This window comes from Bombina bombina, chromosome 3 (genome assembly GCF_027579735.1).
Source record: "Bombina bombina isolate aBomBom1 chromosome 3, aBomBom1.pri, whole genome shotgun sequence".
NCBI lineage: Eukaryota > Metazoa > Chordata > Amphibia > Anura > Bombinatoridae > Bombina > Bombina bombina.
In genome coordinates this window covers 3170354-3196889 of record NC_069501.1, presented here as the reverse complement: position 1 = coordinate 3196889, position 26536 = coordinate 3170354, and the positions used below count along the sequence as shown (strand labels likewise).

The 26536-nt window shown below is 40.2% G+C and overlaps 1 protein-coding gene across 1 annotated transcript in view; it reads left to right on the top strand.

Annotated features, from left to right (window-relative positions):
- DNAJC12 (DnaJ heat shock protein family (Hsp40) member C12) overlaps window positions 1-26536 on the top strand; it is a 116289-nt gene that overhangs the window by 72054 nt on the left and 17699 nt on the right. The window lies entirely within an intron of this gene.

Here is a 26536-nt window from a genome sequence, read left to right as displayed (position 1 = left end):
TTATCCCATACCCCATACTTATCCCATACCCATACCCTAGTTACATTTAGTTTACATATCCTCCTTTTAGTCTTCTTCTTCTTTTGGTTTATTTAAATACTCCTTACCCTCTTTGTTTTTTTACATCCCTCTCACACTTTCAGCACTTTTTTTGTCTTTTTAGTTCTTTATTTTGACCCCCTTTCATTTCATCACACTCACTTTTTGTTTGATTATTTGGGGTTTAGTTTAGGGAACAGATGGAGGCCAGGCAGGGGAGAGGTAGAGGGGGGAGGAGAGGGAGGGGGAGAGGAACAGGGCAGGAAGGGGGGCAGGAAGGGGGGCAGGAAGCGGGGGTGGAAGCGGTGGGTGGACCCAGCCACTTGGTTCAAGATGAACAAGTGGCTGGGCCCAGTGGCGGACAGAGTAGGGCTTCACAGTCCGCGAAACAGAGGGCATCGTCACAGGGGAAGGCCAAGGCGACTAGGGAGGCGAGGTTTTCGATGGAGGAGAAGGAGGCCCTCGTAGAGGCCTATATGGCCAGGTATAGGAGGCTGCAGCACCAGAAGACTACCCCGACTGACAAGAGGAGGCTCTGGAATAAGATAAGAAATGCAGTCAATGCAGTGGGTGGCCGGAACAGAGATCTGGATTCGATAAAACATCACTACCGGGACTGTAAGATGGATCTCAAGAAAAAGTTAAGCCTGGAGGCCCGACATGCCGCAGGAACCGGTGGCGGACCTGCCCTGGAAATAGATTACTGCCGATGGGATGAAATGTTGCGGCCCAGCATCTCCGAGGTGGAAATAGTCGGTATCGGAGGAATTGATACCGGGAACCTGCCACTCTCATCTGACGGTAAGCTCATTGAACAATAAATTCACATACGAATGTATTTCAAGGGACACTATACGCAAACATTTACTTTCATGATTGAGGTAGCGAATACAATTTGACAAAAAATTCAAATGTAATTATATTACCTAATTTGAATCATTCTTGAGATATATTTTAATAAAGAAATAGCCATGCACACGGTGAAACAATCACAGGAGGCAGCTATATTCAGCTAACAATCAGCATCTTATAAGCATATTTAGATATGCTTTTCAGCAAAGAATATCCAGAGAATGAAGCTAATTAGATAAGAAAAGTAAATTAGAAAGTTGATAATAAATGTATGCTTCTAAATCATGAAAGATAAAACATTGGGTTTCATGTCCCTTTAAGGATCAGATTAATGCTATAACGTTGTTTACACGCATTCAATTACTTTGCGTTACATCAGTATCTAGGCTATAGGTTAGGTGTGCATTTAAACAGACTGAAAACAAACGCGAAAACATTCAGATTGACCAGAGATATCACAAACACGGTTTAGAAAATGCGGAAATCGTATTGATTGTTTGTTAGATTTCAAAGTGGATTAATGATTCTGCATTTGTAATTGTATCGAAAGCTAAGTCATTTAAAGCTTCATTTGCAAATATGCTAATATATACATTTTTTATTTATTTTTTTAAATATACAGAGTCTGGGGAGGAGGCAGCACAAGAAACACAGCCTCATCCATCTCCCCGGGATGAGAGTGGTGGGGAGGAATTTCCACTTCGGAGGGAAGAGGCCCCCCGTGACGAAGAGCGCACGGAAGCTGATGAAGAGGCCCCGGAAGCAGAGGAGGAGCCCGCGGAACCAGAGGACCCTCAAGGACCCGCACACTGCCGTGCACGGGTACCCCGCCAAGCACAACAAGAGGAAATAGCGGAGGTGCGGGTTCTACTGGACTACATAGACCAGATGCGTAACTCCCGGATACAAAATATCAAAGGCTGAACTCGAATTCTTGATGGACAAAATCAAATAATTGAAGGACAAAACCAAATAATAAACATACTTAATAGAATCGAACAAGGCCAAAACCGAATCATTAATCTGCACCAAGAGATGTTCAATTTTTTCCGGGAGGCGCATGCTGGTCTACCTCCTGGTCCGCCTCCTGCTGCTGGGCCTCCTGCTGCTGGGCCTCTTGCTGCTGGGCCTCTTGCTGCTGGGCCTCCTGCTGCTGGGCCATCTCCTCCTGCCGGCCCATCTACTCCTGCCGGGCCATCTACTCCTCTTCAGCCATCTCCTCCTCTTCAGCCATCTCCTCCTCTTCAGCCATCTTCTCCTCCTCAGCCATCTTCTCCTCCTCAGCCATCTTCTCCTCCTCACCTTGGTCGTCCCAGTACTCTTCCTTCCACTCTTCCCACAACATCTCCAAGGAGAACTCTTCGGAGTCGGCAGTTGCCCCTCCCAGAGCCTCAGCCCCGTGGGAAGAGGGGAAGGAAGAGGAAGTAATTATTTATTTTCATCTTTAATGTTTTTTTATTTAATGTGTAATGGATAGGTATGTGATGATGTGGTTTTCATACACTTGTGGACCACACTCTGTATATAATCTACTTCTATGGGACCAGGTCCATGGAGGCAGATTGTTTGCAGAGTGTGGGTTATAAGTGTGTGAAAACCACATCATCACATACCTATCCTTGTTCATGATATTGATTAGTTTCTGTGATGTGATGTCCAAACTGTTTCCCGAATCGCAAACAAAATTACCATTACAATTATCCATGATGGCATATTACTGTTTGAATGCCAATAACACAGCTTAAAGGGAAAGTCAGAAAATTATTGATTACAAAGAAAACACTGTATTACGCATTATCAAGTTGGAAACAACAAAACATGGAGAAATACGTGTGACTTATGTGCTTAACCTTGTATCTATGACTAGGAAAAATGACCACTTATTTGTTGCTCTGACATAACAACATTTTAGATATCAATGATCAATACATGGTAAATAATATGCTGTATGAGCACAAGGTTTTACATATAGAAATGCTATCCAAATGCCCTCTAGTGGTCAAATTGTATAATGATTACATGCACTCTTCAAGCTCGAAGAAATGAGCACACGAACCTCATAGGTTTAGCTAGCAAATTTAAATAAACACAGACAAATGATTAATTGGTGAGAAACATTTGATATCATTGATATTACAAAATTGACTTTTAGAATAATGAATGTTAAAAAAGATAGTTTAATGTAATATTCTCGGAATCAGTGGATTTTCCACGATTAATGCATTATTTGATCTTATGCATGTGCTTGTCAAATAGACAACTACCAGTCATGGGAGTCAAAAAAAATTTTATTGACAGATTATATGGATATTTATTATAATCTGTTCCAAAGAGTGTATTTCATACTAAAATGTTTATTATTACCATTTTAAAATTTAATAGTTTCTGAACCAAAAAGAAAAAAATATTCCTGGAAGTCATCAGATGCCAATCTGAAATGTAAAAATTTTTTTTTAACAAAGTTAATACACACGTAGTCAAAGATTCATAAAATACATTTACAATCATCTTGTGTCTATGCTCTAACTTTGTTCAACATTTTTTAAAGATATTTATTAATTATATTTAAAAAAATAAAAAATAACCATTATATTGTGTAATAAAATAAAAAAAAAAATCTGATTTTCTTATTATACATAATAATGTATATCATATTTCAATAATATATATGTTGAACATAAATGTCATATTTCATGTCCATTCAAATACCTCTATATCAACTATAATATGTATTCCTTTTTCTGATTGTGATCCCTTAATATCTAATGATGAAATATGTATGACAAATGTATGTAAGCTACCAATAATCAACATTCTTCCTGTGATTCTTAACTAGCATGCATTGGTACACTAACCTGGATAATGCATGGTCTTTGAAAGTCAATTCAGGGGTAAACAGTTGATCTTCAATAGGTGTCTTATTCATCATTTCAAAAATAGAGGACTGAAATCCAATCTAAAAATTAGAAATTCATCTAAGTGTCTGATTGTGATCCCTAAATATCTAATTAAGAACTAAATATAACTAATGTATGTAAGCTACTAATATTCAACATTCTTCCTGTGATTCTTAACTAGCATGCATTGGTACACCAACCTGGATAATGCATGGTCTTTGAAAGTCAATTCAGGGGTAAACAGTTGATCTTCAATAGGTGTCTTATTCATCATTTCAAAAATAGAGGACTGAAATCCCATCTAAAAATTAGAAATTCATCTAAGTGTCTGATTGTGATCCCTAAATATCTAATTAAGAACTAAATATGACTAATGTATGTAAGCTACTAATATTCAACATTCTTCCTGTGATTCTTAACTAGCATGCATTGGTACACCAACCTGGATAATGCATGGTCTTTGAAAGTCAATTCAGGGGTAAAAAGTTGATCTTCAATAGGTGTCTTATTCATCATTTCAAAAATAGAGGACTGTGAAATACCATCTAAAAATTAGAAAATCATCTAAGTGTCTCCAATAGGATGCCTCAACAGCCTTATTCTATCAAATAGTTGGCACTTACCATGTGAACATGTCTTTGTATGGTTTTCAAGGTCAGCAGATTTGAATGATAATGCCAGACATGATCCCATTGGTATACTTCAATTTCAATCTTGGCTTTTTCCACTGTCAGTCTGGGCAATCTTCACTGTCAGGCTTCTAATTCTTCCCTTTCAGTCTTTAGATTACGTCAGCTCCCTAATGGCATAAAAAGTTTATTCAAAATTACTACAAGTGTGTGAATCATTTCTGTAGCCCTCTCCCACCCCCCATTTCATAAGAAATTTCTGTCACTAGCTTACTGTGTAGCATCTTGTGTTATGTTCTATCAAGTGTGAAGATGAGTCATATTGAGCAGAACAAACCTCTAATGTGTGACATTGAACCATAGTCATGCTAGAGGATCCCTTTCTGAGTATTTACATTTTAAGTAATGTGTAAACTAAATACTAGTTTATAAAATGTATGCCATATGATCTATTTGTGTACAATTCATGCCAGCAACAGTCCAGACATTTATACTTACCAGCTGATGTCCTCTTTAAAAACCAGGTGGCAAAGACTCGCTACAGGACCCAATGGCCAGAGCATCACCTATATTAATAAATGAAACACATTTTTAGCATTTGATGAACAATCCTAACATGTTTGCACAATTCTCTACTTGTCATTTCCCTAGAGTTCACATCTATTGATAATACTCCAGTCTAACTTCTATTCTTTACCGTCTAAAGTTGCGGTTGATGATGTCTGCTCTGACATTGAGCCCCTCGTCCCGGAATGGCCCCTCTAGAACAGGATCATCCTCCTCATCTCTGAGGAGGTTTCTGTCCGGCCGGACGGCCTGCAGCATCCCAGCCCGCTGTGCAATATTATGCAGGACGCTACAGGCTACAACGATCTTAGCCACCTTCTTTGGGTTGTACTGGAGGGCTCCTCCCGACCTGTCCAGGCACCTGAACCTCATCTTCAGGAGCCCGAACATCCGTTCAACCACCGCCCTGGTTCTCTTATGAGCCCTATTGTAGCGCTCCTCAGACACATCAGTCGGGCTACGCAAGGGGGTAATGAGCCAAGGCCGGCTTATGTACCCAGAATCACCTATAAATTATGAACAGAACATAATTCTAACAGAATCCTCAAAATAGTATTTGTAGTACAATAAAAAGTTTTGTACACAATAATCCATTAACAAATGTTTATTTTAACTTTAAAATATCTAGTTCAATATTATTCTCTATCTTCCCATTTCAGCTAAGACATGCTACATATGCGTATTTCTCCTAAATCAAGCCTTGTGTAAAATGCTAACTACATGGTTACATTACATTCTCTATCTGAGCATTTAAGGTAAGACATGCTACATATCTGCATTGAACTAAAAGACATTTGCGGAAAGAGACAATGACATGGTTAAATTGCATTAGCTAATATCTTCCCATTTCAGCTAAGACATGCTACATATGCGTATTTCTCCTAAATCAAGCCTTGTGTAAAATTCTAACTACATGGTTACATTACATTCTCTATCTGAGCATTTAAGGTAAGACATGCTACATTTCTGCATTGAACTAAAAGACATTTGCGGAAAGAGACAATGACATGGTTAAATTGCATTAGCTAATATCTTCCCATTTCAGCTAAGACATGCTACATATGCGTATTTCTCCTAAATCAAGCCTTGTGTAAAATGCTAACTACATGGTTACATTACATTCTCTATCTGAGCATTTAAGGTAAGACATGCTACATATCTGCATTGAACTAAAAGACATTTGCGGAAAGAGACAATGACATGGTTAAATTGCATTAGATAATATCTTCCCATTTCAGCTAAGACATGCTACATATGCGTATTTCTCCTAAATCAAGCCTTGTGTAAAATGCTAACTACATGGTTACATTACATTCTCTATCTGAGCATTTAAGGTAAGACATGCTACATATCTGCATTGAACTAAAAGACATTTGCGGAAAGAGACAATGACATGGTTAAATTGCATTAGATAATATCTTCCCATTTCAGCTAAGACATGCTACATATGCGTATTTCTCCTAAATCAAGCCTTGTGTAAAATGCTAACTACATGGTTACATTACATTCTCTATCTGAGCATTTAAGGTAAGACATGCTACATATCTGCATTGAACTAAAAGACATTTGCGGAAAGAGACAATGACATGGTTAAATTGCATTAGATAATATCTTCCCATTTCAGCTAAGACATGCTACATATGCGTATTTCTCCTAAATCAAGCCTTGTGTAAAATGCTAACTACATGGTTACATTACATTCTCTATCTGAGCATTTAAGGTAAGACATGCTACATATCTGCATTGAACTAAAAGTAGACATTAGCGGGGGGAAAATATATGGTTAAATTGCATCCTATAGCTGAACATTACGCTAACATTTTAAAACTACAGTGGCAATTGTCAAACTAATTAACCATGTTGTGCACAAATACTCACCAACGAGATAACCAGGGGGCATTTGTCTTTCCTCAAACTGTCTCCACAGGGACGACAGAGAGAGGATGCGGGCATCATGACAAGCCCCTCCAAAATTCGCACACACATGCATAATCCTCATCTGAGCGTCACAAACATACTGCACGTTGAGGCTATGAAAATGTTTGTGATTTCTGAAGGGCGAGTCATCAATTGGAGCACGCAGCGCAATGTGGGTACAATCTATGGCTCCCAAGACATTGGGCAATTGAGCAATATCAAAGAATTCCCGCTTCAGGTGCCTCCAATCACCATCATTCTGTGGGAATCCTATGTATTGCTTACTGATACGTACCATGGCGTCCAGAAAGTTATCAAACACCCCAGAGAATGTACCTTGAGCCAGGCCATGCATGTACAGTTGTCCGGATTGAAAACTCCCGGAGGCCAGGGCGTATAGACAGCTTAGCATCTTACTCATGGCGGGAACAGCAGTCCTTATTCTTATACGTGGCTCCAAATGAGGTTTAAGAAGATCGTAAAGGCCAATGAGCTGTTCGCGATCGAGCCGATACTTATCAAAAACCTCAAAGTCGCTCATGTTTTCCAAGGTGGGTCTCACCCTGTAGACACGAGGACCTCGAACCAGATGACCCCTTCGTCTCAGTCTGAGCCGCCGAGGCTGCCTGATTTGACCAACAGCTAGTTCGCCAATAGCAGCACCAGCAGCGTCTACCATGTCATCGTCATCCATCTTTCAAAACAGCGTAACAAGGTAAGCACTTGATCTGATGTGGATCACAAGTGATGCATTGGCCATGTTGTTTGGGGGATTTATAGTACAATTAGTCCAATGGTAGTGAGTTTGTAATGATTGCTGATTGTATTCACCTGTTTGTATGTGAGCGGCGCGAATGCTTTCACAGTGGGCGTTTATTTGTTGTTTGCTGAAATGTTATTTTGCAACAATGAATCTCAATGTGAAAGTGTCAAATATCACACATACAGTGCATGTTTGTAATGTTTGTTCATATGCGTAATCAATATTTCTTAAACGCGATCTTATAGTAACAAGCACACGTCCAGGCTAACATGAATGAAAGTGCATAGTTGTGTATAATGTGCATCGAATGTGATCGATCAATGTTGCTGCAATATTGTTTGTAAACGATAAAGTAACATCTGCCATCTGTAGTATTGTATCTATACGTGATTAGCTAGATGTCAATATTGTATGCGTCCCTTTAAAATCGCAATAATAATTCAGAACTTCCCGTCTGCCATCTGTAGTATTGTATATATAAGTGATTGCCGAGCTGTCAATATTGTATGCGTCCCTTTAAAATCGCAATAATAATTCCGAACTTCCCGTCTGCCATCTGTAGTATTGTATATATAAGTGATTGCCGAGCTGTCAATATTGTATGCGTCCCTTTAAAATTGCACTAATACTGAATAACTTCCGGCTGTCATCTGTAGTATTGTATATATAAGTGATTGCCGAGATGTCAATATTGTATGCGTCCCATTCAAATGGCACTAATACTGAAGAACTTCCGGCTGTCATCTGTAGTATTATATATATAAGTGATTTGCGATCTGACAATATTTATTAATTGTCCCATTGAAATAGCCTTAATAATGATGTTCCAAACTGTTGTTTACGTATATGTTGTATTGTAGTATTGAGTGTTAAAGTTCCGAAAGGGGCGGTACAGTCGTGAATCTGTGATGTGTATGGTTGAATCTTCTAATGACGTCATGATATTATTAACCTGCCTATGTAGTTGTGAAATCCTCATTGTGTTGTTGTATTTGACTACATTGTTATTGTGTGCTGAATAAAATCTAAATGTGTGCTTTGTGGTTGCGTGATGGGTGATGCGTGTTATGTACATATACGTATATATTGTGATTGTGTCCCACATATGCTGACTTCTATATAGCGGTCTGTCATTGTTGTTCCTTCCCATAAAGTGACATCTGTAATCTGGTGTAATGATGTTCTTGTTGTACGTAATTCCTAATGGTTTCTGGTGATGGAATCATGATGTTAAAAGTACAGTAAAATCCATATGTTGTGTTTTGTGATTCCTCGAGAGAATGTAATGTGTTTTTCCCCCATCAATTTAATGCACATGTATGAGTGAATGTTAAAAGTAATGTATGTGCATCCATGAGTGATCATGTGTTAAGCCTATGTAGATATGCTGTTGCTGCAAGCATATGAGTTGAATAACTGAAATGCAATAATAAATGTAAATGAGAATTGTTTCCCATTGTGTAGTGTTTGTGAATCCTGAAAAGTTGACATTATTTTTGTGTCTGTTTAAATGTAATATTTTTAAAACAAAAATGTTGTTACTAGTGATGTTGATTTGTAGTTGATGTAATATAAAAGTATGAAAGAATTTAATGGTGTTGTGAATATTCAAACAGTAAAATCCATAAATCATAGGGAAATAGTCATTTCTTGATCTATTTATCATAGCTGTGTCTAACGCGTGAAATCATGTATTTTCTAGCGCTGGTATTTGGAGTTTTTATGTCTACGCTATTTGCGTGCGTTAGGGAAATGAGGGTTTCGCGTGCACGAGCACGTCTTCCCAATAGAAGTCAATGGAGGCTCTAAAATTTGTTCATTTTTTTTTTCTAAGACTGGTTTTCCTCGTAAAGTGAATGACGTCATGAGCTTTTGTGAAAAAGTAACAAAATCGTGTTCTTTTTGTGATAAATAAATATTTTGTGTATGTCATGTGGTGTATATTGTTTGTATGCATCGATGAGTGTATGTTTGTGATAATGTTATTAGTTAGATGTAGGTATATGAGGGTCTTTTCCCGTGTGTCAATGTAAGTCAATGGGAAAATGGATTTGTGTTGTTTTTTTTCTAACACCCGAGATCTCGCAACTTTAATCCTTTGTATTTTGATGAAAAATTATTAAATATGAAAAATAAACATAGTGTAGTGTTTGTATGAGTGTAAGTGTAGTTTGTGTAATATTTGTTTTGTGATTCGTGGATGTTTTTTTTGTCGGTATATGTTTACTACTGGTTCTGAGGTGTCGGTAGAAATTTGAGCGTTAGGTGATTTTTGAGTGTCGGTAACTGAACTCTAAATACCGGAGTCCGTAAGAAACCCGCGTTAGGAGCCTCTAACGCTGGTTTTCACGGCTAACGCCGAACTCCAAATCTAGGCCTATGGATATATGTGTTTGGCGCTTTTCAAAGTGTTTGTTTGTTTAAGATGTAACCAGGTATGACTGTTTCCCAGTCGTGAGAGTCATTGTACTATGTCTCTGTTATAGCTACTAAATCCAATTTATCTTGAATAATTATTGAAGTAAGTGCAGGTAATTTACTTACTAAACTGCAAGCATTTGTGCATATTGCACGTAGAATATTTCTAGAATTCTCAAATCCTTTTGCATGGTCAATACAACCACTGCCTACATTATTCAAAGTCTTATTCCTAAAAGTAATGGGGTTTTTTCTTAAATAAAGAAGAATCTAAAATTTGGTTGACTGTCTTGTCATGCTCTGGGGGACAGATGGGTATAGTAACTCTGTCCCCCTTCATTAGTTTAAATTGTTACTAATAATCGGCTAGATTACGAGTTGTGCGTTATGCTTAAAAAGCAGCGTTAGCCGGTCCTAATGCTGCTTTTTAACGCCCGCTGGTATTACGAGTCTTGCAGGTACAGGTGTACCGCTCACTTTTTTGGCCAGACTTGGAAATACCGCAAATCCACTTACGTAAATTGCGTATCCTATTTTTTCAATGGGACTTGCATAGCGCCGTTATTACAAGTCTGACCAAAAGTGAGCGGTAGACCCTCTCCTGTCAAGACTGGTACCGCATTTTAAAGTCAGTAGTTAAGAGTTTTACACTACAACGCCGTAGCATAAAACTCTTAACTAAAGTTCTAAAAAGTACACTAACACCCATAAACTACCTATTAACCCATAAACTGAGGCCCTCCCACATCGCAAACACTTAAAAAAAAATAATTAACCCCTAATCTGCCGAACCGGACATCGCTGCCACTATAATAAACATATTAACCCCTAAACAGCCACACTCCCGCATTGCAAAAACTAGTTAAATATTATTAACCCCTAATTTGCCGTCCCTAACATCACCGACACCTACCTACATTTATTAAACCCTAATCTGCCACCCCCAACGTCGCCGCCACTATACTAAATTTATTAACCCCTAAACCTGTCTAAACCTAACATCCCCTAACTTAAATATAATTTAAATAAATCTAAATAAATATAATTATCATTACATCCGACGTGGAGCATCCTCTTCATCCGACGAATAAGACTGAATGAAGGTTCCTTTAAATGACGTCATCCAAGATGGCGTCCCTTCAATTCTGATTGGCTGATAGAATTCTATCAGCCAATCGGAATTAAGGTAGGAAAAATCCTATTGGTTGATGCAATCGGCCCATAGGATTGAGCTGGCATTCTATTGGCTGTTCCAATCAGCCAATAGAATGCCAGCTCAATCCTATTGGCCGATTGCATCAGCCAATAGGATTTTTTCTACCTTAATTCCGATTGGCTGATAGAATTCTATCAGCTAATCGGAATTGAAGGGACGCCATTTTGGATGACGTCATTTAAAGGAACCTTCATTCAGTCTTATCCGTCGGATGAAGAGGATGCTCCACGTCGGATGTCTTGAAGATGGACCCGCTCCGCGCCGGATGGATGAAGATAGAAGATGCCGTCTGGAAGAAGACATCTGCCCGTCTGGAGGACCACTTCTGCCGGATTCGTTGAGGACTTCAGCCCGGTTGGGTGAAGACTTCTCCCGGTAAGGTGATCTTCAAGGGGTTAGTGTTAGGTTTTTTTAAGGGGGTATAGGGTGGGTTTTAGAGTAGGGTTGTTTGTGTGGGTGGTGGGTTTTAATGTTGGGGGGGCAATTTGTAATTTTTTTTACAGGTAAAAGAGCTGATTACTTTGGGGCAATGCCCCGCAAAAGGTCCTTTTAAGGGCTATTTGTAATTTAGTGTAGGGTAGGGCTTTTCTCTTGTAAGGTGTATCCTGTCCACGGATCATCCATTACTTGTGGGATATTCTCCTTCCCAACAGGAAGTTGCTAGAGGATCACCCACAGCAGAGCTGCTATATAGCTCCTCCCCTAACTGCCATATCCAGTCATTCTCTTGCAACTCTCAACAAGCATGGAGGTAGTAAGAGGAAAGTGGTGAAATGTAGCTGTTATCTTGCTTCAATCAAAAGTTTGTTATTTTTTAAATGGTACCGGAGTTGTACTATTTTGTCCCAGGCAGAAAAATAGAAGAATCTGCCTGTGATTTCTATGATCTTAGCAGGTTGTAACTAAGATCCATTGCTGTTCTCACACATGACTGAAGAGATAGGTAACTTCAGCGGGGGAATGGCGTGCAGGTTATCCTGCTATGAGGTATGTGCAGTTAAGATTTTTTCTACAAGATGTGAATGCTAGAAAATGCTGCTGATACCAAAATTATGTAAGGTAGGCCTGAATACAGTGATTTAATAGCGACTGGTATCATGCTTACTTTCTGAGGTAATACTCTTTTATATTTACAATATAAAACGTTTGCTGGCATGTTTAAACGTTTTTATATATACTTTGGTGATAAAACTTTATTGGGGCCTAGTTTTTTCCACATGGCTGGCTTAAATTTGCCTAGAAACTGTTTCCTGAGGTTTTCCACTGTGTTACTATGAGTGGGAGGGGCCTACTTTAGCGTTTTTTTGCGCAGTAACTTTTACAGACTGAGACATCCAGCTTCCTCCAGGAGTCCCCTGAATGCTATAGGACATCTCTAAAGGGCTCTTAGGCTTTCCAAAATCGTTTGTTGGGGAAGGTAGGCCCACAGCAAGGCTGTGGCAGTTTGGTGTGACTGTTAAAAAACGTTTTTTTGATCCGTTTTTTTTAACTAAGGGGTTAATCATCCATTATTATACACACTGTAAAAATTTCGTTTGATTTACTGCCTTTTTTCACTGTTTTTCAAATTCTGACAATTTGTTTCTCTTAAAGGCACAGTACCGTTTCTTATATTTGCTTGTTAACTTGATTTAAAGTGTTTTCCAAGCTTGCTAGTCTCATTGCTAGTCTGTACAAACATGTCTGACATAGAGGAAACTCCTTGTTCATTATGTTTAAAAGCCATGGTGGAACCCCCTCTTAGAATGTGTACCAAATGTACTGATTTCACTTTAAGCAATAAAGATCATATTCTGTCTTTAAAAAATTTATCACCAGAGGAATCTGACGAGGGGGAAGTTATGCCGACTAACTCTCCCCACGTGTCAGATCCTTTGACTCCCGCTCAAGGGACTCATGCTCAAATGGCGCCAAGTACATCTAGGGCGCCCATAGCGTTTACTTTACAAGACATGGCGGCAGTCATGGATAATACACTGTCAGCGGTATTAGCCAGACTACCTGAATTTCGAGGAAAGCGAGATAGCTCTGGAGTTAGACGAAATACAGAGCTTACTGACGCTTTAAGAGCTATGTCTGATACTGCCTCACAATATGCAGAAGCTGAAGAAGGTGAGCTTCTTTCTGTGGGTGATGTTTCTGACTCAGGGAAGATGATGCAACCTGATTCTGATATCTCTACATTTAAATTTAAGCTTGAACACCTCTGCGTGTTACTCAGGGAGGTTTTAGCTGCTCTGAATGACTGTGATACAATTGCAGTGCCAGAGAAATTGTGTAGACTGGATAAATACTATGCAGTGCTGTTGTGCACTGATGTTTTTCCAATACCTAAAAGGTTTACAGAAATTATTACTAAGAAATGGGATAGACCAGGTGTGCCGTTCTCTCCCCCTCCTATTTTTAGAAAAATGTTTCCAATAGACGCCACCACACGGGACTTATGGCAGACAGTTCCTAAGGTTGAGGGAGCAGTTTCTACTCTAGCAAAGCGTACTACTATCCCTGTCGAGGACAGTTGTGCTTTCTTAGATCCAATGGATAAAAAGTTAGAGGGTTACCTTAAGAAAATGTTTATTCAACAAGGTTTTATCCTACAGCCCCTTGCATGCATTGCTCCTGTCACTGCTGCGGCATTCTGGTTTGAGTCTCTGGAAGAGGCTTTACAGGTAGCGACTCCATTGGATGACATACTTGACAAGCTTAGAGCACTTAAGCTAGCCTTTCGAAACTTCAAGGCAAGTGCGGCATCAACTTCCTCTAATGCAAAACAAGAGGGAACTTTTGCTCAGTCCAAGACGGTCTGGAGACCTAACCAGACCTGGAACAAAGGTAAGCAGGCCAAAAAGCCTGCTGCTGCCTCTAAGACAGCATGAAGGAACGGCCCCCTATCTGGTAACGGATCTAGTAGGGGGCAGACTTTCGCTCTTCGCCCAGGCGTGGGCAAGAGATGTCCAGGATCCCTGGGCGTTGGAAATTATATCCCAGGGATATCTTCTGAACTTCAAGGCTTCCCCCCCAAAAGGGAGATTTCACCTTTCACAATTATCTGCAAACCAGATAAAGAGAGAGGCATTCTTACACTGTGTACAAGACCTCCTAGTTATGGGAGTGATCCATCCAGTTCCAAAGGAGGAACAGGGACAGGGATTTTACTCAAATCTGTTTGTGGTTCCCAAAAAGAGGGAACCTTCAGACCAATTTTGGATCTAAAGATCTTAAACAAATTCCTCAGAGTTCCATCATTCAAGATGGAGACTATTCGTACCATCCTACCTATGACCCAGGATGGTCAATACATGACTACAGTGGATTTAAAGGATGCTTATCTTCACATTCCGATGCACAAAGATCATCACCGGTTTCTCAGGTTTGCCTTCCTAACCAGGCATTACCAGTTTGTAGCTCTTCCCTTTGGGTTAGCTACAGCCCCAAGAATTTTTGCGAATTTCCTAAGGCCGCGGGGCATAGCAGTGGCCCCTTATTTAGACTACATCCTGATTCAGGCATCAAACTTCCAAATTGCCAAGTCTCATACGGACATAGTGTTGGCATTTCTGAGGTTGCATGGGTGGAAAATGAACAAGGAAAAGAGTTCTCTATCCCCCCTCACAAGAGTTTCCTTCCTAGGGACTCTGATAGATTCTGTAGAAATGAAAATTTACCTGACGGAGTCCAGGTTATCAAAACTTCTAAATTCCTGCCGTGTTCTTTATTCCATTCCTCGCCCTTCGGTGGCTCAGTGCATGGAAGTAATTGGCTTAATGGTAGCGGCAATGGACATAGTGCCGTTTGCACGCCTACATCTCAGACCGCTGCAACTATGCATGCTCAGTCAGTGGAATGGGGATTACACAGATTTGTCCCCTCTACTAAATCTGGATCAAGAGACCAGGGATTCTCTTCTCTGGTGGCTATCTCGGGTCCATCTGTCCAAGGGAATGACCTTTCACAGGCCAGATTGGACAATTGTAACAACAGATGCCAGCCTTCTAGGCTGGGGGGCAGTCTGGAACTCCCTGAAGGCTCAGGGATCGTGGACTCAGGAGGAGACACTCCTTCCAATAAACATTCTGGAACTAAGAGCGATATTCAATGCTCTTCAGGCTTGGCCTCAGCTAGAGACAATGAGGTTCATCAGATTTCAGTCGGACAACATCACGACTGTGGCTTACATCAACCATCAAGGGGGAACAAGGAGTTCCCTAGCGATGTTAGAAGTCTCAAAGATAATTCGCTGGGCAGAGATTCACTCTTGCCACCTATCGGCTATCCATATCCCAGGTGTAGAGAACTGGGAGGCGGATTTTCTAAGTCGACAGACTTTTCATCCGGGGGAGTGGGAGCTCCATCCGGAGGTGTTTGCACAATTGATTCATCGTTGGGGAAAACCAAAACTGGATCTCATGGCGTCTCGCCAGAACGCCAAGCTTCCTTGTTACGGATACAGGTCCAGGGACCCCAAGGCAACGCTGATAGATGCTCTAGCAGCGCCTTGGTCCTTCAACCTGGCTTATGTGTTTCCACCGTTTCCTCTGCTCCCTCGTCTGATTGCCAAAATCAAGCAGGAGAGAGCATCAGTGATCTTGATAGCGCCTGCGTGGCCACACAGGACTTGGTATGCAGATCTGGTGGACATGTCATCCTTTCCACCATGGACTCTGCCGCTGAGACAGGACCTTCTACTTCAAGGTCCTTTCAACCATCCAAATCTAATTTCTCTGAGGCTGACTGCCTGGAGATTGAACGCTTGATTTTATCAAAGCGTGGTTTCTCCGAGTCAGTCATTGATACCTTAATTCAGGCACGAAAGCCTGTCACCAGGAAAATCTATCATAAGATATGGCGTAAATATCTTTATTGGTGTGAATCCAAGGGCTACTCATGGAGTAAGGTCAGGATTCCCAGGATATTATCTTTTCTCCAAGAAGGATTGGAAAAAGGATTGTCAGCTAGTTCCTTAAAGGGATAGATTTCTGTGCTGTCTATTCTTTTGCACAAGCATCTGGCGGATGTTCCAGACGTTCAGGCATTTTGTCAGGCTTTAGTTAGAATCAAGCCTGTGTTTAAACCTGTTGCTCCACCTTGGAGCTTAAATTTGGTTCTTAAAGTTCTTCAGGGGGTTCCGTTTGAACCTCTTCATTCCATAGATATCAAACTTTTATCTTGGAAAGTTCATTTTTGGTAGCTATTTCCTCGGCTCGTAGAGTTTCCGAGTTATCTGCCTTACAATGTGATTCTCCTTATCTGATCTTCCATGCAGATAAGGTAGTTCTGCGTACCAAACCTGGGTTTTTACCTAAGGTGGTATCTAATAAGAATATCAATCAAGAGATTGTTGTTCCGTCTTTGTGTCCTAATCCTTCTTCAAAGAAGGAACGTCTATTACACAATCTGGACGTGGTTCGTGCTTTAAAGTTTTACTTACAAGCTACTAAAGATTTTCGTCAAACATCTGTTTTGTTTGTTGTCTACTCTGGACAGAGGAGAGGTCAAAAGGCTTTGGCAACCTCTCTTTCTTTTTGGCTAAGAAGCATAATCCGCTTATCCTATGAGACTGCTGGCCAGCAGCCTCCTGAAATGATTACAGCTCATTCTACTAGAGCTGTGGCTTCCACATGGGCCTTTAAAAATGAGGCTTCTGTTGAACAGATTTGCAAGGCGGCGATTTGGTCTTCACTTCATACTTTTTCAAAATTCTACAAATTTGATACTTTTGCTTCTTCAGAGGCTATTTTTGGGAGAAAGGTTTTACAGGCAGTGGTACCTGCCTTGTCCCTCCCTTCATCCGTGTACTTTAGCTTTGGTATTGGTATCCCACAAGTAATGGATGATCCATGGACTGGATACACCTTACAAGAGAAAACATAATTTATGCTTACCTGATAAATTTATTTCTCTTGTGGTGTATCCAGTCCATGACCCGCCCTGTCATTTTAAGGCAGGTATTTTTTAATTTTAAACTACAGTCACCACTGCACCCTATGGTTTCTCCTTTCTCTGCTTGTTTTCGGTCGAATGACTGGATATGGCAGTTAGGGGAGGAGCTATATAGCAGCTCTGCTGTGGGTGATCCTCTTGCAACTTCCTGTTGGGAAGGAGAATATCCAACAAGTAATGGATGATCCGTGGACTGGATACACCATAAGAGAAATAAATTTATCAGGTAAGCATAAATTATGTTTTTTTTTATTTTGTTAGGGGGATTAGATTAGGTGTAATTAGTTTAAAAATCTTGTAATTTGTTTATTATTTTCTGTAATTTAGTGGGGGGGGTTTGTACTTTAGATACTTTTATTTAATTGTATTTAATTTAGGGAATTAATTTAATTATAGTGTAGTGTTAGGTGTAATTGTAACTTAGGTTAGGTTTTATTTTACAGGTAAATTTGTATTTATTTTAACTAGGTAGTTATTAAATAGTTAATAACTATTTAATAACTATTCTACCTAGTTAAAATAAATACAAACTTGCATGTAAAATAAAAATAAACCCTAAGCTAGATACAATGTAACTATTAGTTATATTGTAGCTATCTTAGGGTTTATTTTATAGGTAAGTATTTAGTTTTAAATAGGAATAATTTAGTTAATGATAGTTATATTTATTTAGATTTATTTAAACTATATTTAAGTTAGGGGGTGTTAGGGTTAGACTTAGGTTTAGGGGTTAATAAATGTAGTAAAGTGGCGGCGACAGTGTGGGCGGCAGATTAGGGGTTAATAAATGTAGGTAGGTGTCGGCGATGTTAGGGACGGCAGATTAAGGGTTAATAATATTTAACTAGTGTTTGCAATGCCGGAGTGCGTCGTTTTAGGGGTTAATATGTTTATTATAGTGGCGGCGGTGTCCAGAGCGGCAGATTAGGGGTTAATAATATAATGTAGGTGTCGGTGATGTCGGGGGCAGCAGATTAGGGGTTAATAAGTGTAAGATTAGGGGTGTTTAGACTCGGGGTTCATGTTAGGGTGTTAGGTGTAGACATAAACTTTATTTCCCCATAGGAATCAATGGGGCTGCGTTAAGAGCTAAACGCTGCTTTTTTGCAGGTGTTAGACTTTTTCTCAGCCGGCTCTCCCCATTGATTCCTATGGGGAAATTGTGCACAAGCACGTTACACCAGCTCACCGCTCACTTAAGCAGCGCTGGTATTGAAGTCAGATGTGGAGCAAAATTTTGCTCAACGCTCACTTCTTGTCTTTTAACGCCGGGTTTGTAAAAACCCGTAATACCAGCGCTGTCTGTAAGTGAGCGGTGAGAAAAAACTGCTCGTTAGCACCGCCCCCTCGTAACGCAAAACTTGTAATCTAGCCGAATGTCTTTAAATTGTTTACTTAATACCCCTGTCCCTTTAATATCCAGATGCAAACCTCCTTCTTATACAAGCTGCTATCAAGCCAAACACAAAACCAAATCTTCTCTCCCTACACCACCTCTCTAACCAAGAGTTAAATTCTATAATACGCTGCATTCTTCCTGTCCATACACAGATAAAACAGCAGAACAGGACACAGCCACATGATCTAAACAACTTCCTAGTTTACACAGCAAAAACATCTAACTCACTGTCTTTTCTAGCTGCCTTAAATCTCTCTCTCAAATCTCCTTTATCATCTGTACATTTCTTAAAATGGAGTCGCCTATTAACAAGGTCTTACAGAAATTTACATTTGCAGATCTTACCTTGGATTTCTTGTTTGCAGATTCAGACACCAGAAGCTCAGACCTCCCTGTTACACTGTCAGAAGTACTAGCAGCTGTGCTCTCTCAGACCTCCCTGTTACACTGTCAGAAGTACTAGCAGTTGTGCTCTCTCAGACCTCCCTGTTACACTGTCAGAAGTACTAGCAGTTGTGCTCTCTCAGACCTCCCTGTTACACTGTCAGAAGTACTAGCAGTTGTGCTCTCTCAGACCTCCCTGTTACACTGTCAGAAGTACTAGCAGTTGTGCTCTCTCAGACCTCCCTGTTACACTGTCAGAAGTACTAGCAGTTGTGCTCTCTCAGACCTCCCTGTTACACTGTCAGAAGTACTAGCAGTTGTGCTCTCTCAGACCTCCCTGTTACACTGTCAGAAGTACTAGCAGTTGTGCTCTCTCAGACCTCCCTGTTACACTGTCAGAAGTACTAGCAGTTGTGCTCTCTCAGACCTCCCTGTTACACTGTCAGAAGTACTAGCAGTTGTGCTCTCTCAGACCTCCCTGTTACACTGTCAGAAGTACTAGCAGTTGTGCTCTCTCAGACCTCCCTGTTACACTGTCAGAAGTACTAGCAGTTGTGCTCTCTCAGACCTCCCTGTTACACTGTCAGAAGTACTAGCAGTTGTGCTCTCTCAGACCTCCCTGTTACACTGTCAGAAGTACTAGCAGTTGTGCTCTCTCAGACCTCCCTGTTACACTGTCAGAAGTACTAGCAGTTGTGCTCTCTCAGACCTCCCTGTTACACTGTCAGAAGTACTAGCAGTTGTGCTCTCTCAGACCTCCCTGTTACACTGTCAGAAGTACTAGCAGTTGTGCTCTCTCAGACCTCCCTGTTACACTGTCAGAAGTACTAGCAGTTGTGCTCTCTCAGACCTCCCTGTTACACTGTCAGAAGTACTAGCAGTTGTGCTCTCTCAGACCTCCCTGTTACACTGTCAGAAGTACTAGCAGTTGTGCTCTCTCAGACCTCCCTGTTACACTGTCAGAAGTACTAGCAGTTGTGCTCTCTCAGACCTCCCTGTTACACTGTCAGAAGTACTAGCAGTTGTGCTCTCTCAGACCTCCCTGTTACACTGTCAGAAGTACTAGCAGTTGTGCTCTCTCAGACCTCCCTGTTACACTGTCAGAAGTACTAGCAGTTGTGCTCTCTCAGACCTCCCTGTTACACTGTCAGAAGTACTAGCAGTTGTGCTCTCTCAGACCTCCCTGTTACACTGTCAGAAGTACTAGCAGTTGTGTTCTCTCAGACCTCCCTGTTACACTGTCAGAAGTACTAGCAGTTGTGCTCTCTCAGACCTCCCTGTTACACTGTCAGAAGTACTAGCAGTTGTGCTCTCTCAGACCTCCCTGTTACACTGTCAGAAGTACTAGCAGTTGTGCTCTCTCAGACCTCCCTGTTACACTGTCAGAAGTACTAGCAGTTGTGCTCTCTCAGACCTCCCTGTTACACTGTCAGAAGTACTAGCAGTTGTGCTCTCTCAGACCTCCCTGTTACACTGTCAGAAGTACTAGCAGTTGTGCTCTCTCAGACCTCCCTGTTACACTGTCAGAAGTACTAGCAGTTGTGCTCTCTCAGACCTCCCTGTTACACTGTCAGACGTACTAGCAGTTGTGCTCTCTCAGACCTCCCTGTTACACTGTCAGAAGTACTAGCAGTTGTGCTCTCTCAGACCTCCCTGTTACACTGTCAGAAGTACTAGCAGTTGTGCTCTCTCAGACCTCCCTGTTACACTGTCAGAAGTACTAGCAGTTGTGCTCTCTCAGACCTCCCTGTTACACTGTCAGAAGTACTAGCAGTTGTGCTCTCTCAGACCTCCCTGTTACACTGTCAGAAGTACTAGCAGTTGTGCTCTCTCAGACCTCCCTGTTACACTGTCAGAAGTACTAGCAGTTGTGCTCTCTCAGACCTCCCTGTTACACTGTCAGAAGTACTAGCAGTTGTGCTCTCTCAGACCTCCCTGTTACACTGTCAGAAGTACTAGCAGTTGTGCTCTCTCAGACCTCCCTGTTACACTGTCAGAAGTACTAGCAGTTGTGCTCTCTTCTTCACAGATGCCAGCAGTAATAGCAGCATAAGAGTTTTTCAAAGGCAGAGGATTAGAAGTATGCCTTTGTTCTACTGTTCTTACCCTTCCTGTGCCAACAGTTGTCAATCTCTTTTTTTCTTAGTCTCCGGGGTAGAGGTGCAGCTTCCTTAGGAGGCTGCTTTGAGCAAACAGACATGTTATTCATTGTATCTTTAAGATAAGCTATTTCTTTCCATAAGAGAGAAAACTGCTTACACACTGGGCAGCCTCTGAATCTCCAGAATATGGCACGATCAAACAAGGAAAGGCATCCATTGCACTGAATCTGAGACATGATTAAATAAATATGTAGATACTCTATCAAATGACTACAATATTTAACCTCCTCACTGACTAACTCTGAATAACTCCTGAAATAACTCTTCCACTTAATGCAATCCTTATATAGATGAGATCCTTATTTTAGTGAGATCCACTGAGCTAAGATCTATTTCTGGAAGACCCCACATCTGTTCAATCTGACAAAATACATTTGGATGAAGAGACCACTCCCCTGATGTAAGGTCTGACGGCTGAGATAATCCGCTTCCCAATTGTCTACACCTGGGATATTAGACAAGAGCTGGATTCTGCCCAAGAAAGTATCCAAGATACTTTTTTTTTATACCTAGGGGACTGCGAGTCCCACCCTGATGATTGACATATGCCACAGTTGCGATATTGTCCATCTGAAAACAAATGAATGGTTCTCTCTTTAACAGAGGCCAAACCTGAAGAGCCCTGAAAATACCACGGAGTCCTAAAATATTGATTGGTAACCTCGCCTCTTGAGGTTTCCAAACCCCTTGTGCTGTCAGAGATCCCCAACCTGAAAGACTTGCATCTGTTGTGATCACAGTTCAGGTAGGACGAATAAAAGAGGCCCCTGAATTAAACAATGATGGTCTAACCACCAAGTCAGAGAGAGTTGAATGTTGGGATTTAAGTATATCAATTGTGATATCCGAGAATAATCCCTGCACCATTGATTCAGCATACAAAGCTGTAGAGGTCTCATATGAAAACGAGCAAAGGGGATCGCGTCTGATGCTGCAGTCATGAGACCTAAAACTTCCATGCACATAGCCACTGAAGGGAATGATTGAGACTGAAGGTTTCGACAAGCTGAAACCAATTTCATTTGTCTCTTGTGTGTTAAGGACAGAGTCATGGACACTGAATCTATCTGGAACACTAAAAAGGTTGTCTGAAGAATCAAGAAACTCTTTGGTAAATTGATCCTCCAACCATGTCTTTGGAGAAACACTAGTTGATTTGTGTGAGATTCGGCTAAATGTAAAGACTGAGCTAGTACCAAGATATCGTCTAAATAAGGAAACACCGCAATACCCTGACCTCTGATTACAGATAGAAGGGCACCGAAAACCTTCAAAAGATCCTTGGAGCTGTTGCCAGGCCAAATGGAAGAGCGACAGATTGGTAATGCTTGTCTAGAAAAGAGAATCTCAGAAACCGATAGTGGTCTGGATGAATCGAAATGTGAAGATATGCATCCTGTAAGTCTATCATGGACATATAATGACCTTGCTGAACAAAAGGCAAAATAGTCCTTATAGTCTGGGACTCTTACAAAACGATTAAAAAACTTCAGATCCAGAACTGGCCTGCATGAATTTTCTTTCTTTGGGACAATGAATAGATTTGAATAAAACCCCAGACCCTGTTCCTGAAACGGTACTGGTATTATTAACCCTGAATTCTCTAGATCTGAAACACACTTCAGAAAAGCCTGAGCCTTCACCGGATTTGCTGGAACGTGAGAGAGAGAGAATCTTCTCACATGAGTCTTACTCTGAATCCTATTCGATACCCTTGAGAGACAATACGCTGAATCCACTAATTTTGAACAGAATCTGCCCAAATGTCTTGGAATAATTTCCATCTGCCCCCCACCAGCTGAACTGGATTGAGGGCCGCACCTTCATGCAGACTTGGGGGCTCGCTTTGGTTTCTTAAAAGGCTTGGATTTATTCCAACTTGAATAAGGTTTCCAATTGGAACCAGAGTCTTTAAGGGAAGGATTGGTTTTCTGTTCCTTGTTCTGTCGAAAAGAACGAAAATGATTAGAAGCTTTAGATTTACCCTTAGATCTTTTATCCTGAGGCAAAAAACTCCCTTCCCCCAGTGATAGTTGAAATAATTGAATCCAACTGAGAACCAAATAAATTGTTACATTGGAAAGAAAGAGATAGTAATCTAGACTTAGATACCATGTCAGCATTCCAAGATTTGAGCCATAAAGCTCTTCTAGCTAAAATAGCTAAAGACATAGATTTAACATTTTGATATCAAAAATAGCATCACAGATAAAATTATTAGCATGTTGAAGCAAACGAACAATGCTAGACAAATCAGGATCAGTTTCCTGTTGCGCTAAGCTATCCAACCAAAAGGTTGATGCAGCCGCAACATCAGCCATAGCAATGGCAGGCCTGAGAAGATAGCCAGAATATAAATAAGCTTTCCTTAGATAAGATTCAAGTTTCCTATCTAAAGGATCTTTAAAAGAAGTACTGTCTTCCATAGGAATAGTAGTACGTTTGGCAAGAGTAGAAATAGCCCCATCAACTTTGGGGACTTTTTCCCAAAACTCTAATCTAGCCGCTGGCAAAGGGTACAACCTTTTAAAACTAGAAAAAGGAATGAAAGAAGTACCAGACTTAATCCATTCCTTAGCAATCACATCAGAAATAGAATCAGAAACTGGAAAAACCTCAGGAGTAACCACAGGAGGTTTATAAACAGAATTTAAACGTTTACTAGTTTTGATATCAACTAGACTAGACTCCTCAATATCTAAAGTAACCAACACTGCTTTTAACAAGGAACGAATATACTCAATCTTGAAAAGATAAGTAGATTTGTCAGTGTCAATGTGTGAGGTAGGATCTTCTGAATCAGAGAGACCCTCATCAGAAGAGGATATTTCAGTATGTTGTCGGTCATTAGAAATTTCATCAAATTTATGATAAGTTTTAAAAGACCTTTTACGTTTATTAGAAGGTGGAATAGCAGACAAAGCCTTCTGTATCGCATCAGCAATATAATTTTTCATATCAACACGGATATCATGTACATTAGATGTTGAAGGAACAACAGAAACTGTACTAGTACTGATGGAAACGTTTTCTGCATGCAAAAGCTTATTATGACAACTGTTACATACTACAGCTGGAAAAATAATCTCAGCTTACCTACAACAGATACACTTAGCTTTGGTAGAACTGTGATCAGGTAGCAAGGTTCCAACATTTGCTTCTGAGACAGGATCAGATTCTGAGACAGGATCAGATTGAGACATCTTGTAAAATGTAAAAGAAAAAACAACATTAAAGCAAAATTTACATTTTCCTTATATGGCAGTTTCAGGAATGGGAAAAAATGCAAACAGCATAGCCATCTGAGCATATAGAAGGCATATAGGAAGTGAGGTGGAAAATAAACTCAATTTTTTGGCGACAAGTATGACGCACGACGCAAAAGGAAGTTGAAAAATGTTTTGCCACCAACAACATCTGGAAATGACGCAACTTGCATCATAACAGACGCCACCTCGTGCAAGAAAACCTGGCTTTAACTAAGACACTGGAATTGACAAACTTGCATCATCAAAAAAAAAAAAAAAATTATCGCGCTAAGAATGACGCAATAAAAACCAGCAATTTGTGCCCTCGCGAGCCTAATTTTGCCCGCAAAATTAAAAGAAAAAAAACAGTCAATTTGAAAAAAAGGACTATACCCCCAAGTAAGACAAGTAACTTCCTAAATATGTTTCCCAATTTTGAAACGGATAGTCTGCAAAAGAAAATATACATTAACCTGACTCATGGCAAATATAAGTACAATACATATATTTAAAACTTTATAATAATACATAAAGTGCCAAACCATAGCTGAGGTGTCTTAAGTAATAAAAACATACTTACCGAAAGACACCCATCCACATATAGCAGATAGCCAAACCAGTACTGAAACAGTTATTAGTAGAGGTAATGGTATATGAGAGTATATCGTCCATCTGAAAAGGGAGGTAGGAGATGAATCCCTACGACCGATAACAGAGAACCTTTGAAAAGATTTGCCACAAGGAAAACCATAAAATCTATAGGCAATACTATCTTCACATCCCTCTGACATTCGCTGTACTCTGAGAGGAATTGGGCTTCAAAATGCTGAGAAGCGCTTATCATAGAAGAAATCATAAAAATCAAGCACAAACTTACTTCACCACCTCCATAGGAGGCAAAGTTTGTAAAACTGAATTGTGGGTGTGGTGAGGGGTGTATTTATAGGCATTTTGAGGTTTGGGAAACTTTGCCCCTCCTGGTAGGATTGTATATCCCATACGTCACTAGCTCATGGACTCTTGCCAATATGAAAGAAATTAAGGTTTAAAATGTTCTTTAAATAATCCAAATTTGCTTCATTTCGTGTGGTATTTTCTTAAGATAACTCAATTCTGGGACAAAGTTTCTTTATTTAGGTAAATTGCATAATACTGGATATACTTTAGTAGATCTGCTATTCTTGTCAGGAGAGCAGTACAAAAGACCCCAATGCAAAGAGTTATATCCTATTATTGGCTAGAAATTAAAGTATGGGATAGGAAAAGAAATGTTCGAATATTACTCATTTGAAAAGTGAAATTGTAAAACAAATAATCATTGAATATTCTGAGAATGGATGAAGATTAAATTCATTTTGAAATTTATGGTCACCCTATTTAGAAAAATATGGAGGTAATCTTAATTGTTCTGGATGTGTTAAATGCATATTTATTAGTGATGGGAAGTTCGGTTCATCTTGATGAATCGGTTCATTTCGGACGATTCGTTTAACTGAACCGGTTCATGAACGATTCATCAGTTCACTTTTTGGCATTGATGCGATTCTACTGTATGGACGCTCTGGGGATCCGATTCCTGACTCGAGTCATGAGTCACTGTCTGACAATACAAAAAGCACAATACATAGAATAGAGTATGCTGCGTGTTGTGTGGGTCTCACACAGCCTGCAGCAAACTCTATTATATGTACAGTACTTATGTTGTATTTGCCTAATATACACGCAGACACAGGGGTTAATGCAGTGATAGTCCCACAGTGAAAGCTTAGCATGCAAACTGCAACTGAGGGTTTAAGTTGAAATGTGTAGTTTGAAGTGCAGAGGTATCTGCGGGGAGAAAGCAATATGTGGGGTGGTTGTGAGGCTGGTAACCTGCTATAATGATCCCCAGCAAAATGTCAGCTTAAAATCTTGGCATACAATGTTGTATCAGCCTATCTAACAAAAGACTGTTTATCCATGAGTGATAACAGCTTTATTTACCTTAAAGGTATAATAATACATATAAATATTAAATATTATCATAGAGCTCCACATCACTATTTGGGGTTAATTTAGGGGCAGTTAGTGGTCATTAGGGTTAAATTATGGTAAGGCATATGGTA